The sequence below is a fragment of the Phodopus roborovskii genome, unplaced genomic scaffold, assembly GCF_943737965.1.
Source record: "Phodopus roborovskii unplaced genomic scaffold, PHOROB, whole genome shotgun sequence".
Taxonomy (NCBI): domain Eukaryota; kingdom Metazoa; phylum Chordata; class Mammalia; order Rodentia; family Cricetidae; genus Phodopus; species Phodopus roborovskii.
In genome coordinates this window covers 85867-100020 of record NW_026126127.1, presented here as the reverse complement: position 1 = coordinate 100020, position 14154 = coordinate 85867, and the positions used below count along the sequence as shown (strand labels likewise).

The 14154-nt window shown below is 36.4% G+C and overlaps 1 pseudogene; it reads right to left on the bottom strand.

Moving 5' to 3' along the window:
• Positions 1 to 4782: 4782 nt before the first annotated feature.
• On the bottom strand, positions 4783 to 5445 carry LOC127218491 (claudin-34-like; annotated as a pseudogene).
• Positions 5446 to 14154: the final 8709 nt, after the last annotated feature.

Below are 14154 nucleotides of genomic sequence, written 5' to 3'. Positions count from 1 at the left end.
GTTGTAAATTATTTATCCCTAAATAAACATCTATTTGGCCTATTTGTTTCCCTGATGCTTATTAAATCATGATAATTAATAAAACAAATGATAGCTTATGCTGGCAAGAATGTGTCAAAAGTGGGTGTGCAAACTTGTACAACCACTATAGAAATCAAAGTGGTAGTTCCATAGAAAGCTAAGAATTGATCTACTTAAAAACTCAATTATACTATTCTTGTACATACACTCAAAGGACTGTACATCCTACTACAGAGACACTTGCCCATCCATGTTCACTGCTTCTTTATTAATAGCAGCCAGAAACAAGAAATAAGAAATAATAAACAGCAGAGATGTTCATTAACAAATGAGTGGAAAATGAATATTTTGGAACCTTTACACAATGTAACTTAAAAAAAAAAAAAACCAAAATTATAAAATTCATATGACCATGATTGATCTGGAAAAAAAAATCATCCTGATTGGGGTAACTCAGACACAAAAAGACATATGTATGTCTCTTATATGTTGATATTAGCATTTAATCCTTCAATAGGAATGCTATAATCCGTATAACCACAGGGTTATGTATAAAGTAAGGAACTAAGGCAGGGGGAGGTACTTTGAAGAAAGATGAAATTGAATGTATAGTTATGGAGAGATACAGAAGAGACTGCATTAGGAGGATTAAGTGTGGATAGGATACAACTGATACCTTAGAGGAAATGGAAATATGGGTGGGGGGACTTTATAGAAGGGAAAGGTAAATACAGGATAAGAAGGAAAGTAGATAACAATATGGATGGCTGAGAAAGCCACAAGGAATCATGCCATCAAATATGTTTTTAAAAAATCTAAAATGCCTGTAACTCAGTACATAAATATACATGTATTTTTAATGAATGCATCTTGCCTAATGGTGCTCCCTCCAAGACACAAAGACCACCTAACAAAACTTCCAATGCCAGATATGAGAAACCTTGTTTGGAGTTGTTGAACAGGGCTGTCTATGAGACTAATAAAACATACAGCCTATTGCTGCTGCACTTGGTTGCTCATCGGAGATTGAAGATCAGTCTTGCTAAAGACACCATATACTTCAGAAAGCACACCCAGAGACCTCTGTGTTGAAACTGACCTAAATGCCCCGTCCTCCAGGAGTTGCTTTCATGGCACCATAAGGAACCATGTAATCTTTCAAAAAGGGAGTAAACCAACAGTCCTATTCGGCTTTGGTTCCTATGAGCTATATTAATGACCATCATGGTATAAAAACACCTTGTTGGCAGCCAGCTTCTCACAAATTGGGCATAAAACCCTTTCAAGAAGAACAGATAACCATGTCTGTTACTGGAAACCTAGATAACTCACAAGCGTTGGTTAAATTTTGTTTACTGGAGGAGAATACACAATCAGTAATTACTAAATCAGCATAATCCCTAACAATCTATAAATATTTGTCCTTTTACCCACAAGTGTGTGTTGGCTTTATCCCCCATATAGGAAACTTCTTTTGCAACAGATGGAAACTACTACAGAAGATTACAATCAATCAAGATGCAGAATTGTGGTACCCAGTCCCAATGGATATGCAAATCACTCCTACACCTAAGGCTCAGGGAATATCGTAGAAGTAGTGGTCAAATGATTGTAAGAGCCAGAGAACTGGGGACTTTGGTATGAGATTGTGTCTCCTACAAACATCAGTCTAGACCTGTAAAACCTCACCAACATATCCACTCAAACCCTCCACAAAGTACAGGTAACTGGATAAAGCAGACAGTGGAAGAGGTGTTTCACCCCAGAAAAGAACATACCAATTGGTTGTTGAGTACCAAATTGTCAGCCAGGGAAACATACATAGAAGTACATTATATTGATTGATGGGTTCTATTTGGGGTTTTATATATAATATTATTATATAGTAAACATATATATATGTATATATATGTATATATATATATATATATATATATGCATATTGATTAAAAAGAGGCCATGAATCAAAAGGAGAACAGAGAGGAATATATGGGAGGATTTTGAAGGAAGAAAGGAAAAGAGAAAGGTTGTAATTAAGATACAATCTCAAAAATACATGAAATAAATAATGTTTTGTTGCTGGTCTTCTTAGGTTGATGAATCAGTGATGATTAACAATTCAGTGGCGTCACTGAGCTGAAACTGTTTTTCACTGGCACAATGGGAGGTTGGTCACATGAAGCTGAAGGATTGGCTGTGTTTGATAAGAGATTAGCTCCATGGAAATGAAATCTTCTGTGAGTCAATGGAACAATAGTTAGTGGCCAGCACACAGAAGCTGTGGTCTGAAGAGGACTATACTACATTTAAGTATTCTCCCTCTTAGGGAATATATTTTAGCTGTACCTCGTCTATCTTTGGAAGCAATAGTGGGAAAGCTGAGAAAATCTGTTTGGCTGCATTATTCTCTGTCTTTCGTATTCTATCTACTTAAGCAACTTCATAAATGTCCTTTGATGTCTCTTGTAGTGTACTGGCTAGATTTATGCCAATTGGACACAAGCTAGAGTCATTTTAGAAGAGGGAAACTGAACTGAGAAAATGCCTTCACTTAATTCAAGATTGATGTGAGAGGATCCAGCTCACTGTGGGTGTTTCTATGCTTGGGCTGGTATACTGGATGCTGTAAGAAAACAGGTCAAGGAAAGAGATTGGTAATGGTCATTAAGAAGCATTCTTCCATGTCCTCTGGAACAGTTGTGGTCTTTAGGTTTCTGCTTTGAGTCCCTACTCTGAATTCCCTAGATAATATACTATAGCATGTAATAAGGGAAAAAAAAAAAAAACCTCTAGCATTCCAAGTCTCTTTTGGTCATGGTGATTCATTTCAGCAATAGAAACCTTAATTTAGATACACTGAATGACTTCAACTTGATTGAGGAGTTAGATATCCTAAGATTAAGAATTAAGTTTATTGCATGTTTGGGCTATCAATTGTATTTTCCCTTTCCAGATGACAGAGAGTGCATGTAGTGTATACACTTGGAGAAACGTTGATAATTTTTTTTATTCCTTTTTCCTGAAATCAGTCCCCTTATTAGGGATAATTTGGACTTTATGGTTAAAATGGAAGGGGATACCAGAGAACCTTCAGCTATCATTTTTGGATAACAATTGCATGTCGAGTCTTACTTTCTTCATTTACAGTGTAACTCTTCTCATTATTAAACCACATCTTCCCTGAATATTTAAGAGCTTATCACTTAAGTCAGACTCACTGTAGTATTGATATTAATAGGATGTGAATTTATATGAACTATTAATTTCACTGGTTCTAGATTCTAGATTCTAGAGTTACATGTAATAAGTTTCTGGACACAGATTATCTAGAGTTCATCAGCCTCTGGGAGTGTCTTTGTGTAGTTATTTTAAATTAGCGAGTTGAAATGGAAAGACCTGCCCTAAAGGTGGGCAGCACCATTCCCTGGGCTTGGGTTATGGACTGTATGAAAAGGAGAAAGCAAGTCAAACATAGCATTTGCCTCTCTCTGCCTTCTAACTGTAATTACAAGGTAATCAGCAATATCAAGATCCTGCCAGCATGACTCCCCAGACACTACGAACTAGACCTCAAATTCCCAAGCAAACTGACCTCTTCTTTCAGGAATTTAGTTTGGGGGCTTTACTTGGGTAGTCCCTCAAGCTAACACAAGTATCCAAGTTACAGATAGTTAGAATTAGTTTGCTGTTCTGCTGTTGATGTGCTCTTTGTAGTGAGTAATTTTTTTTTTTTCTTTTACTTCTCCTTAGGAAATATCTCACAACAAGGGAAGGAACTTTAACAAGTTTAACTTTAACTTGTTAAACTAATTAGGTGTAGGATAGTCTGAAAATGTTTTGTATATAGTAAAGTTGGAGTCCTGATGGGGGATGCCCTTCTGCATATGTGTTTCTCTTATTGCTTGATGAATAAAACACTGTTTGGCCAATAGCCAGTAGAGACAACAAGATAGATGGGGCTGGTAGATGGGGAGAATTCTGAGAAATGTAGGTAGGGAAGTGCCAGTTAGAGACTCCATATAGCAAAGGAAGGTGTAACAGGTGTAGACCCTTCTCCAGTAAGCCAACTCTATGTGGAAAGTCATAGATTATGAGAAATTGATTAATAATTAAGACAGAGCTAGCCAGTAAGAAGCCCTAGCCATCGGCCAATAGTCTTATAATAAATATGGTATTTCTGTGTGTTCCTTTGTGGCTGGAGCAGCAGAACCTGGTGGGACAAGAAAATCCAGCAATGGAGTACAAGAATAATAAAAGATTATATGAAGTGCCTCATTTTCAAACTTTAGGAAAAGAAAAATCTATTTAACGTCTAAATGATGGAGCAAAGTATTATGAGAAAAATCTTTGCAAGTATTTTGACAAATGCATTGTGGAGATTCCTTATAGCAATTTTGGGAAGTTCATCTGGTGAACAGTTGTAATTTCATGGCATGGGAAAACAGGCCTGATTTAATTTTTATGGATGTAGAGGATGATGTACGAACGAGGTCAATGTATTCTGACATTAATTTCCATATCTACTATAACTCCAGATTATTTACTTTCAGTAATTGAAATCTAGAACTCATAAGACTAAGTGTGCAATAATGCATTTAATGAAATACTGAATAGACTAAAACAGGAATACATCTAGAGATCCACTTTTCGTCCTCGGGCATGGTTTTGAATCTGAAATTTTTAGGTAGCTGTCTGAAGAATACTTGTGATTACTCCTTGTAATTTTGGGTTTTCAACTCTATCTAAGTTGGAAACTTGCATTTAAATATTGTAGTGGATTTGGGAATGCAGGGGAAGAGTGAAAGAAAGGGGAAATTGTGCCACCCACTAAAAATAAGACAGAAGAAAGAGTTGCCATTGCCAGTGCAATGCCAACTTTCTGGGTATCCGGTAAGGAAGGTGTATGGAAAGATGGGGGAAAGGCAATCCCGTCCTTGTGAATGATGGATAAATAGTTGTACAAGATTGAAAGGAAGACTAGGATGCTAGCAATGATGTTCAGAATCCCTGGAAAGAAGAATGGATTATAGGTGGCTTTCTTCCAGAGTCTTCCTGTGTAAATTTTCCAAAGAGCAACAACGACAGAGACCATCGAAATCATGCCGAGAAAGCTGGAGATCAGTAGCAGATGTTGAGCAACGCGGATATCCAAAGGGATGAAGGTGTCCTGGTAGGTATATTGGTAACATGCTCTTAAAATATTGGAATTTCTTTCCTCGTGGTACACGCAGGTTCTCCACATCCCCACTAAAGTCATGCTTGGCTTGGAATCCATTGGTTCTTGGAAGTACCATACTCGCCACTGAGGGAGGCTCATAGAGACGCTACAAAGGATCCACGCTAGTGTGGCCGCAGCAAAGCCTCCCAGCTGCCGGCTGGCACTCCTGCTGACCATTATAATGGTGACACGGAACACCTGGCAACTGCGAAGAAACACAGGACATCATGAGGATGGGCTCTTCGGGCCTGCGACATTGTCCCCTGTGGGGAAAGTACCACTAGAGAAGGGTTTTGTTGAACAGGTGGGCCTTTGGCTAAGAAATCTCCTGTAGGGAATGTGTTCTGATCAAATTCAGAATGGCTGGCTCTGTGCCAACACTTACTAGCAGGTTGATAATCAACATACCATCTAATATTTTCTTCTTCCAGTGTTTACAGACTCACAGTGAAGTTTGGCCCCAAATATTGGCCATTCAGATTGTCATGACAGCCTGAAATTAGGAAGCCACTTGAAGCACAACAGTGGATAATTTATGCAATATCCATACCATGGTATTATATGCCAACCTTAAAGATAGTAGTGCAGTCATATATTCAAGCTGTGGTACTTTTGTCTCAGCACATTTAACTATTCATTGTTTGTGTGACACTGTATGACTCTGTATCCCAGGCTGACCTCGAACTACATCCTCAGTCTTTCCTTTGGCTAGAGGCAATCCTGCTGCTTCTTTATTCAATTGCTGGTATTAGAGATAGCTGCCACAACATCAGCTAAATAATGTCAAGTTTTCAAAGTCCATCAATGCTACAGCCAGTTTGAGAAGACTGTCAACTTTCATACTGACTAGTTTCTCGTATAGATGACCCATGCTTTCTCTGTTCAAGCATTGAGTTTCTATACCTGGATTAATACCAAGCTTTAGTTGTAATGAATGGTACCATTTGCATTGTGCACGAGCAGATCATGTATTATATATATATATATATATATATATATATATATATATATATATATATATATATATAATTTATGTTGATATAAATTATCATTTACCTTGGTTTTAGCCTAAGGAACAGAAATGAAATTGTACAATACAGTGTCTAGTATGTATTTTAGAATTTACTAAATTGAAGACAGTACTAAGTATAGAAAATATACTGTAGAAGGCAAATGAAGTTATAATAATTGAAATGCAGTCTACAATTAAGAACTCAGATATCAAAACTACAAAATGGCTACAACTAACATCATTTGTCAATAATAACCTTAAGTACAAGTGGTATCTACTTCCCAGTCAAAACACTCATGTTGAAAAAAGTAAAAAAGAGCTATTTTTGTGTGTTTTATGAGGAACTCATCTTACCTTCAAAGTTAGGACACACTTTAAATGGAAAGGATGAAGAAAGTATCCTAAGCAAATAGGAACAACAAACACAGTTTTTGCTACCTAATTTCAGACAAAATAGACTTCAAAATAAATGAAAAAAAGACAAAGAATGATCCTTCAGGCACATATCATCCAACTTCTCCACAGAGCCTTGTGTCATTCACTCTTCACCAGGGTCTAACCTAGTGTGATTCTTTGACCCTCCCCTAACACAGATACTTCCCAACCACTGTATCTATTCTTGAGACCCAAACCTATGGCCAAGCCTAGTCCAACCACCACTGTCTGTGCCTCAAACAACCTCTGAGCTTCTGCCAGAAACCACCCTGCCTATGCAAGATCCATTAGGCCCCTCCCATATCACATTACAACCTTTCCATCCAGTCATATCTACCGTCACAATCAAGGGTTGGGCCAGGAGGTAAATCTTATACAGCAGCTCAGTTCACTGTGTCCAGTAGACTTCATTCCTCCCAAGCCATTTCCAACATCTAGTTACAATATGCCCATACGTTCTATCTTCTGATCCAATCTGCTCTGTGCATATAAAGCAAAAAATGAAACTAACAGAATGTGTCCATATACCCAGATCTCTTTGCAAACTACAATCCATATGAAAAATAAAACCAGTGTCTTCTCTACACAAACTACCAAACCTATATTAGTGATTACTAATGAGGACACACACCACACACGCACGCACACACCCACACACCCACACACCCACACACACACACACACACACACACACACACCCACACACACACACACACATATATATATATATGTATATATATATATATATATATATATATATATATGTATGTATGTATGTATATCCCAGGACAAGGACACATAATTTAAAACAGTTATCATATACCTCTGCAAATAATTCAAGGAATACAAGAAGGCACAAAGAAAAATCTCAATGAAATTAGGAGACAAAACTGAAGGAGAAGGAATGCCTGAGTGATGCCCAAGAACACACAAACATAAGGTTGATAGAAATGACAAAGATAGACCTGGACTTCACAACAGAGTTCAATTAGGAGATAGAAATATTAAGAACTCAACATTAAATATAACCTCAGTAACTAAAGTAGTAAAGTCAGAGGAAAGCCTTACTAGTTGAAGGACTCTAGAAGAATATAGACTATCAGGATTCAGATGTAAAATAGATGATCTTGATCAATCAAACAATGAATAGGGAAATTTTACACAAACAAAGGGAAGAAACATACAAGAAAGGTGGGACAGCATGGAAAACCAAATCTTCAAATTATAGGCATAGGTGGAGAAGATTCCCTAGTCAGTAGGATAGACCAGCTGGTCTTCAAGAGGATCATAGAAGAAAACATCCCCAAACTGAGGTAAGGCACACGGTGCAGATACAGAAGCACACAGGATACCAAATAGACACGAATGAAAGAAGAAAATACCATGGCATACTATAGTTGAAACACTGAGTAAATATAACAAAGAAAGTGTATTTAAAACTACATGGAAGAAAATATGAGTCACTTATGAAGATAAACCCATGAGAGTAAAGGTGATTTCTAATGGCAACTCTGAAAGTGAAAAGACTCTGGAAAAATTCATTCCAAATCCTAAAAGACTATGATTGCAAGCCTAGACTAATATAAAACTAACATATCAGGGAAAATTATGTGCCACAATTCACAGTAAAACTTTCCATGATATAATCAAACCAATAATTATTTTTAAAAATATACCACCGAGGAAAGAAACACAATAAAAAGTAACACATGCCTCCGTAATACCATTAAGTATTCATGGCCTAAATTCTCTAATCAAAAGACACAGACTCTACACATACGGAGAAGAAAACTCCACGTATCTGTTGCTTCCAAGAATCACATCTTAGTTTTGAAGACAGGAACCACCAAAAAGTAAAAGGACAGGGCCAGAATGCCAGAAGAGTTTCCTATGCTAATATCTCCCAGAATAGACCTTGAACTAAAATTGATCAGAAGTAATAATCAAGGGAACAGTTTACCAAGAAGATAACAGTACCCTAAACCTGTATTTACCAAACTCTGATGCAACCAATTTCATAAAACTATTAATGCTTTAAGCACACAGAATAACATCAATCAATTACTAGTAGTTTATTTCTATATACCACTTTCTCCAATACACAGGTAAGCTAAACAAAAATAATGATAATAATAAAGAAGTCGTCATTTATCTACAAAATTTTCTAACCAAATACCAAAGAGCACATTCTACTCGCAGCATATTAAAGATTTTCTAAAACATGGCATATCCTGGGACTGAAAACTTATATTTACATATTCAAATAGATTGAAATCACTCCTTGTATTCCATCTGATCACAAAGCAATAAAACTTAAAATTGACAGCCAACAAATCTCTAGTAAATACACAAACTCATTGAGATTAAACAACTTATTATTGAATGATGAATGGGGCAATGAAGAAATCAAGGGAGAAATAAAATATGTCCATGAACTAAATGACTTGAAATCACAATAAAGCAAAATCCACTGAGACACAATTGAAACCAGCCAAGGAAATACATTTATAACACTAGTTGCCTACATTAAAGAACCTGGAAAGAACACCTATATAAGTGACCAAATGGTTCATCTTTTCCAAATTGAAATAAAAAAGATCAAAACACATACAAACCCAACTGGCATCAAATAGCAATACTAATAAATTAGTGCAGAAATAAACACAATAGAAATAAATAAAACACTGCAAAGATTCAATGAATCTAAGATCTTGTCCTTTGAAAAGGTAAAGTAGACTGGCAGACTTAAGTACCAAAGAAGAAAAGAGAGGACCCAAAACCAGAGTCCAAAATGAACAAGGAAATATTGCAAGAGACACCAAAGAAATTCAGTATATTATAAAGGAGTATTTTAACAATGTGTACTCCCTAAGATGGAAAACCAAAATGCAATGATTAATCTAAACAGACCCATAATAAATGAAATTACTCAAACAGTTATAAAAAGCCTTAAACCTTGGCCAGATAGATTCACAGAACTCTACCAGTATTTCACAGAATATCTACAGCCAATACTTCTTAAACTATTCACCAAATAGAATCAAAATAAACAGAGAATGATCATAATTAAATGGCATCATAAATCAAATGAACCTAACAGAATATTACAACCAAATATCAAGGGGGCTACACATTCTACTTGTGAAGCCTGTAGAATGCGTCTCTGAAACCACTTACTTGGGCACAAGGCAAGTCTACACAAATTCAGAAAATTGAAATGGCTCTATTAATACTTTCTTATCATAATGTCATTAAATACACTCAAAAGCAAATGAGTCTCCAGTAAGGATTCAACACTGTGGAAATTTAAAAGCACATTAATGAATGATGAATGGTTCGCAGAGAAAAAAGAGAAAAACATAGTAGAACTAAGTGAAAAGGGATACAAAACACAATGAGCAACCTGGAACACAGCAAAAGCAGTCCTAAGAGTGAAGTGCTAAGCCCCTTCTTAAAAAATCAGAAAGAACACAAATTGATGGTTAGTGATGAAACAAGACTTTTGGGAAAACATGAACAAACTAATCCCAAATCAACTAGATGGCAAACAGCAATGCAAACAAGACAAAAAAAAATCAAATCAAAGAAATACAATAAGAGAAAAATAATATGAAGTATTTAATGTTTTATTATTCAATAAAGTTCCTGAGTCAAATATTAGGGAATAATTCTGATTGATCCATGGATCAATGGAGGACCAATCACCTCACCCTCTTCTCCACCTTCCCTGATTAAAAAGGATTATGTGTCTTTTGAGTCCCTTATTATCTCTGTTTCTGTCTATTGTCCTCCGAGTCAGCCAGAAAACTCTATGGTACACTCCATTAACATTATCCAAATGAAAACACAAACAAATCTCCCACAACAATAAAAGATCAATATCTGAGAGCTGGTTCTTTTAAAAGATAAACAAGGATGACAGACTATTGGCACAATTAACCAAATGAAAGAGATGCCAAATGAAGAGATTCAAAGGAGAAACAAACTACATCAAAGAAATTCAGAATAAGGGAAAATTTTAAAATGTATTCTATTAATTGACAAACTTCAAGATGCATACAAACTAAGCTAAGCCAAGAAGAGATCAACAATTTAAACAGACACATAATTAAGGAATTAGAAAAAAAAGATGAAATGTCTTCTGACTTCTTAAATTTGCTTATTCGGTGTCTTAAAGTTTTTAATATACAAGTATTTTACTTGTTTGGTTAGTTATTGCAAAAAGTATTTGAGTTTATTAATTTGCATAGAAAAGTGTTACTGATTTATTTGTGTTAGTTTTGCATCTCCTTACTGTGCTGAAATTTGCTGTTCAGTTGAACAAGTTTCCTGATGGAGTCTTTAAGGAGTTTCACATATAAAACAATATCATATGCAATTATTGATACTTTGAATTCTTGCAAAGATGGGAAGATCACCCATGCTCATGGATCAGTAGGATTAATATTGTAAGCAATGTACATATTCAGTGCAATTCCCATCAAGATGCCAACACAGTTTTTCACATAAATTAATAAAGCAGTTGTTAACTTCAAATGGAAAACAAAAATTCCCCAGGATAGCTTAAACAGTTCTAAATAATAAACGTACTGCTGAATGTGTCACCATCCCAGATCAAGTTATATTATAGCGCTACAGAAAAAAGAAAAAAACCCATGAAATTTGCATAAAACCAGAGGTGATGTATGAATCTAAGAAAACAGCATATTCCATTCTCAATGGGGTAGATGCACACATAAACTCATAGAGATTGTGACAGCATTTGCAAGGCCTGAACAAGTTCAATCCACATGAAATCTCAGTACAGAGAAAGAGTCCCACTCCTTACCAAGAAGCTGTTTGCAATGGATACCTTCTGGGATAGGGAAAATAAGTTGTATACACTAGACTATCACTGGGTATGTCAACAACATCCCAGAGATGAGCCCATACTCAATAGTAACTTGCCAGTAGAACATGGACTTCATTTTCAGAAACAGACAACGAAACAGGCATGGGGCACTATTTTCAAAGGCACTTTCCACAGGGATTACTTCCTGCCCAACATCCCATTTTCTTCAGTGTCCAGATTAGCATTAACATCTGGGAATGATTGATTCAACACAAGAGCCTTTTACAGATACAGGCCACATTGAATGATAGAACCACGGTTAATTAAGAACTAAATGTACAGGAGATAATACCATTCCTACTTACATACTTCAGGAGGAGAGAAATCTGCACATGGATCAGGCTTGTGTATATTATACTAAAATGCCAGTCCCAAAAGTTCAAACAGCATGTAATTCCACTAAAATGGGCCCTGGTGCAGTCACCTCCACATTCAGATAGCACAATGGTAGTTGCTAGCAGCCCGGGCAGTGAGAAATGATAGATGACATTCAATTAGGACATCATTTCAGTTGGGTAATATGAACAGTCGTGACATTTCCATGTCACTGTGAATGTACAAGTAGCCATGAACCTACTTTTCTGAAATCAGTCATAAATTGTAATGCATGTACTTAGAAACATTATATATGCGGCAAAAATGAATGGAGCTTATACTTACTTGTGTCACTGTCTCCAAATGAATTGGTGGCAACTTACTTGGCAGAAAGTGGAGCTAGCTGGACTGGCAGAGCTAAGGAAAACTCGGCAGCTCCCCTCTTGTGTCCTTTGAGGCTGGCTGCTGGCTGACTTCACAATCATCTGGGTGGGGGACTGGCCTGCTTCACAGTTCTAAGCCCTTTATTGCATCATCAAATCGCATCTCCCACTGGGGCCATCTCCCAAGTTTCAGCCATTAGTATATAAGCACAATGACAGATTGACTAACCATGAAAGATTTCAATTATTTTTGTCCTGTTTTCTTACATAGAATTTGAGGAGTAGGGTGTATTTGTGAGTGTGCCTCCCTGCTTACAGCCAAGACCTACCTGATTGGTTAACCCATATCCATTACTTCTTTCTTTCTCTTTGAGGTACAGTTTATAACCCTGTCATTGGAGGTGGTGGCATTTTAGAAAAGTTATTGCCATATCAAGATCCAGGTTCTAGAACAGGTTCATCATACCAGGAAAGATCCTGGTTAACTCACCATAGATGTTCACAAAGATCTATGGGCATGGATCAGCTACTGAGATTATGGCTGGGAAAATATCCTAAATCACATGCTGTCAAATTTTCCTGTATACCACTATAGATCATGGTTACTGAGTATCATGCAGTTAGTACACATTATGTTGAATATACTTAAGGAAACATTTCAATGCTGCTTAGTAAATAGCCCATTTCAAAACTATATTAGTAGCTCAATATTTGTTGTATAATAATATAAAAGAAAGGGGAGATATGGAGGCAGAACATTATTTAAGGAAAAGAATGAAATGATGAAATTAGTAGCAATGCAACATTTTTTTTGTTTTGATTTTTGAGACAATTTATACATCTAGGTTATAGTCACCCTGAACTTATGGATATCTTGTCCCTGACTCCAGGGCACTGTTGTTTCAGAAATGTGCCACCATCTTTTTTCTAAGCCCTCGTATTACTTAATTTTATATTGCTGTGATAAAATACATTGGCCAAGGTCACTTGTAGAAGGAAGGGATAATTCAGGTTTACATTTCCAGATAGACAGTTCATAGTGGCAGGGGAAACATGATAGCAGGTAAACATTTTAGGAAACTGAGACCTCAAGTCCCCATCTCAGAAAGACCAAACTAGAACCAGAAAATAATATGAACTCTGAAAGCTCTCCTCCAGTGGATGATGTACTTCCCCCAACAAGGCTCTACCTCAAAACAATTTCTTAATTTCTCCCAAAGAGAATCACCATTCATGGAGCAAGTGTTCACATACATGAGCCTATGTGTGACCTATTGTGGTTAAATAAGGATCAGGATAAACAAATAGGCCTAATAGATGTTTATAGAAATAAAAATGGTTTGTAATATACAGGCACACGCCTTTAATCCCAGCACACTGGAGACAGAGGCAAGCAGATGTCTGTAATTTGCAAAGTAAACCTGGTATGCAGAGTGAATTCAAGGACATATAAAAGTTACACAGAGAAACCCTGTCCAAAAAATAAATAATAAAAAGCAAAGGAAACAGAATAATAATAAAGCCACGTAAATATGAAAAGCTCAGAAAGATTCTGGACACTGTATCGTATATTGTCTTTGTATCGTTTGACTACTGAGGAAACAATCGTTAAAGGAAATACTGCTGGTTTAATTCAATTTATATACTTTAAAAATGCTTTGACTTCAAAATTTAAGTTCAAGGACAAGTTACTGGGGGAAAGGATTTCTATTTGTGTTTCCACAGAAAATGAAAAGCTGTGGATTCCTTCCAGACTAATGTGGTTTGAGCAAGCCAGACCCTCTGAAACTGAGTACCAGGTGATTCTACATTCAAAACAGTGCCCTTTACCAGCAGGAAGTAGTCATGGGGGATTCTAAGAAGATGAAGAAATCCTGGT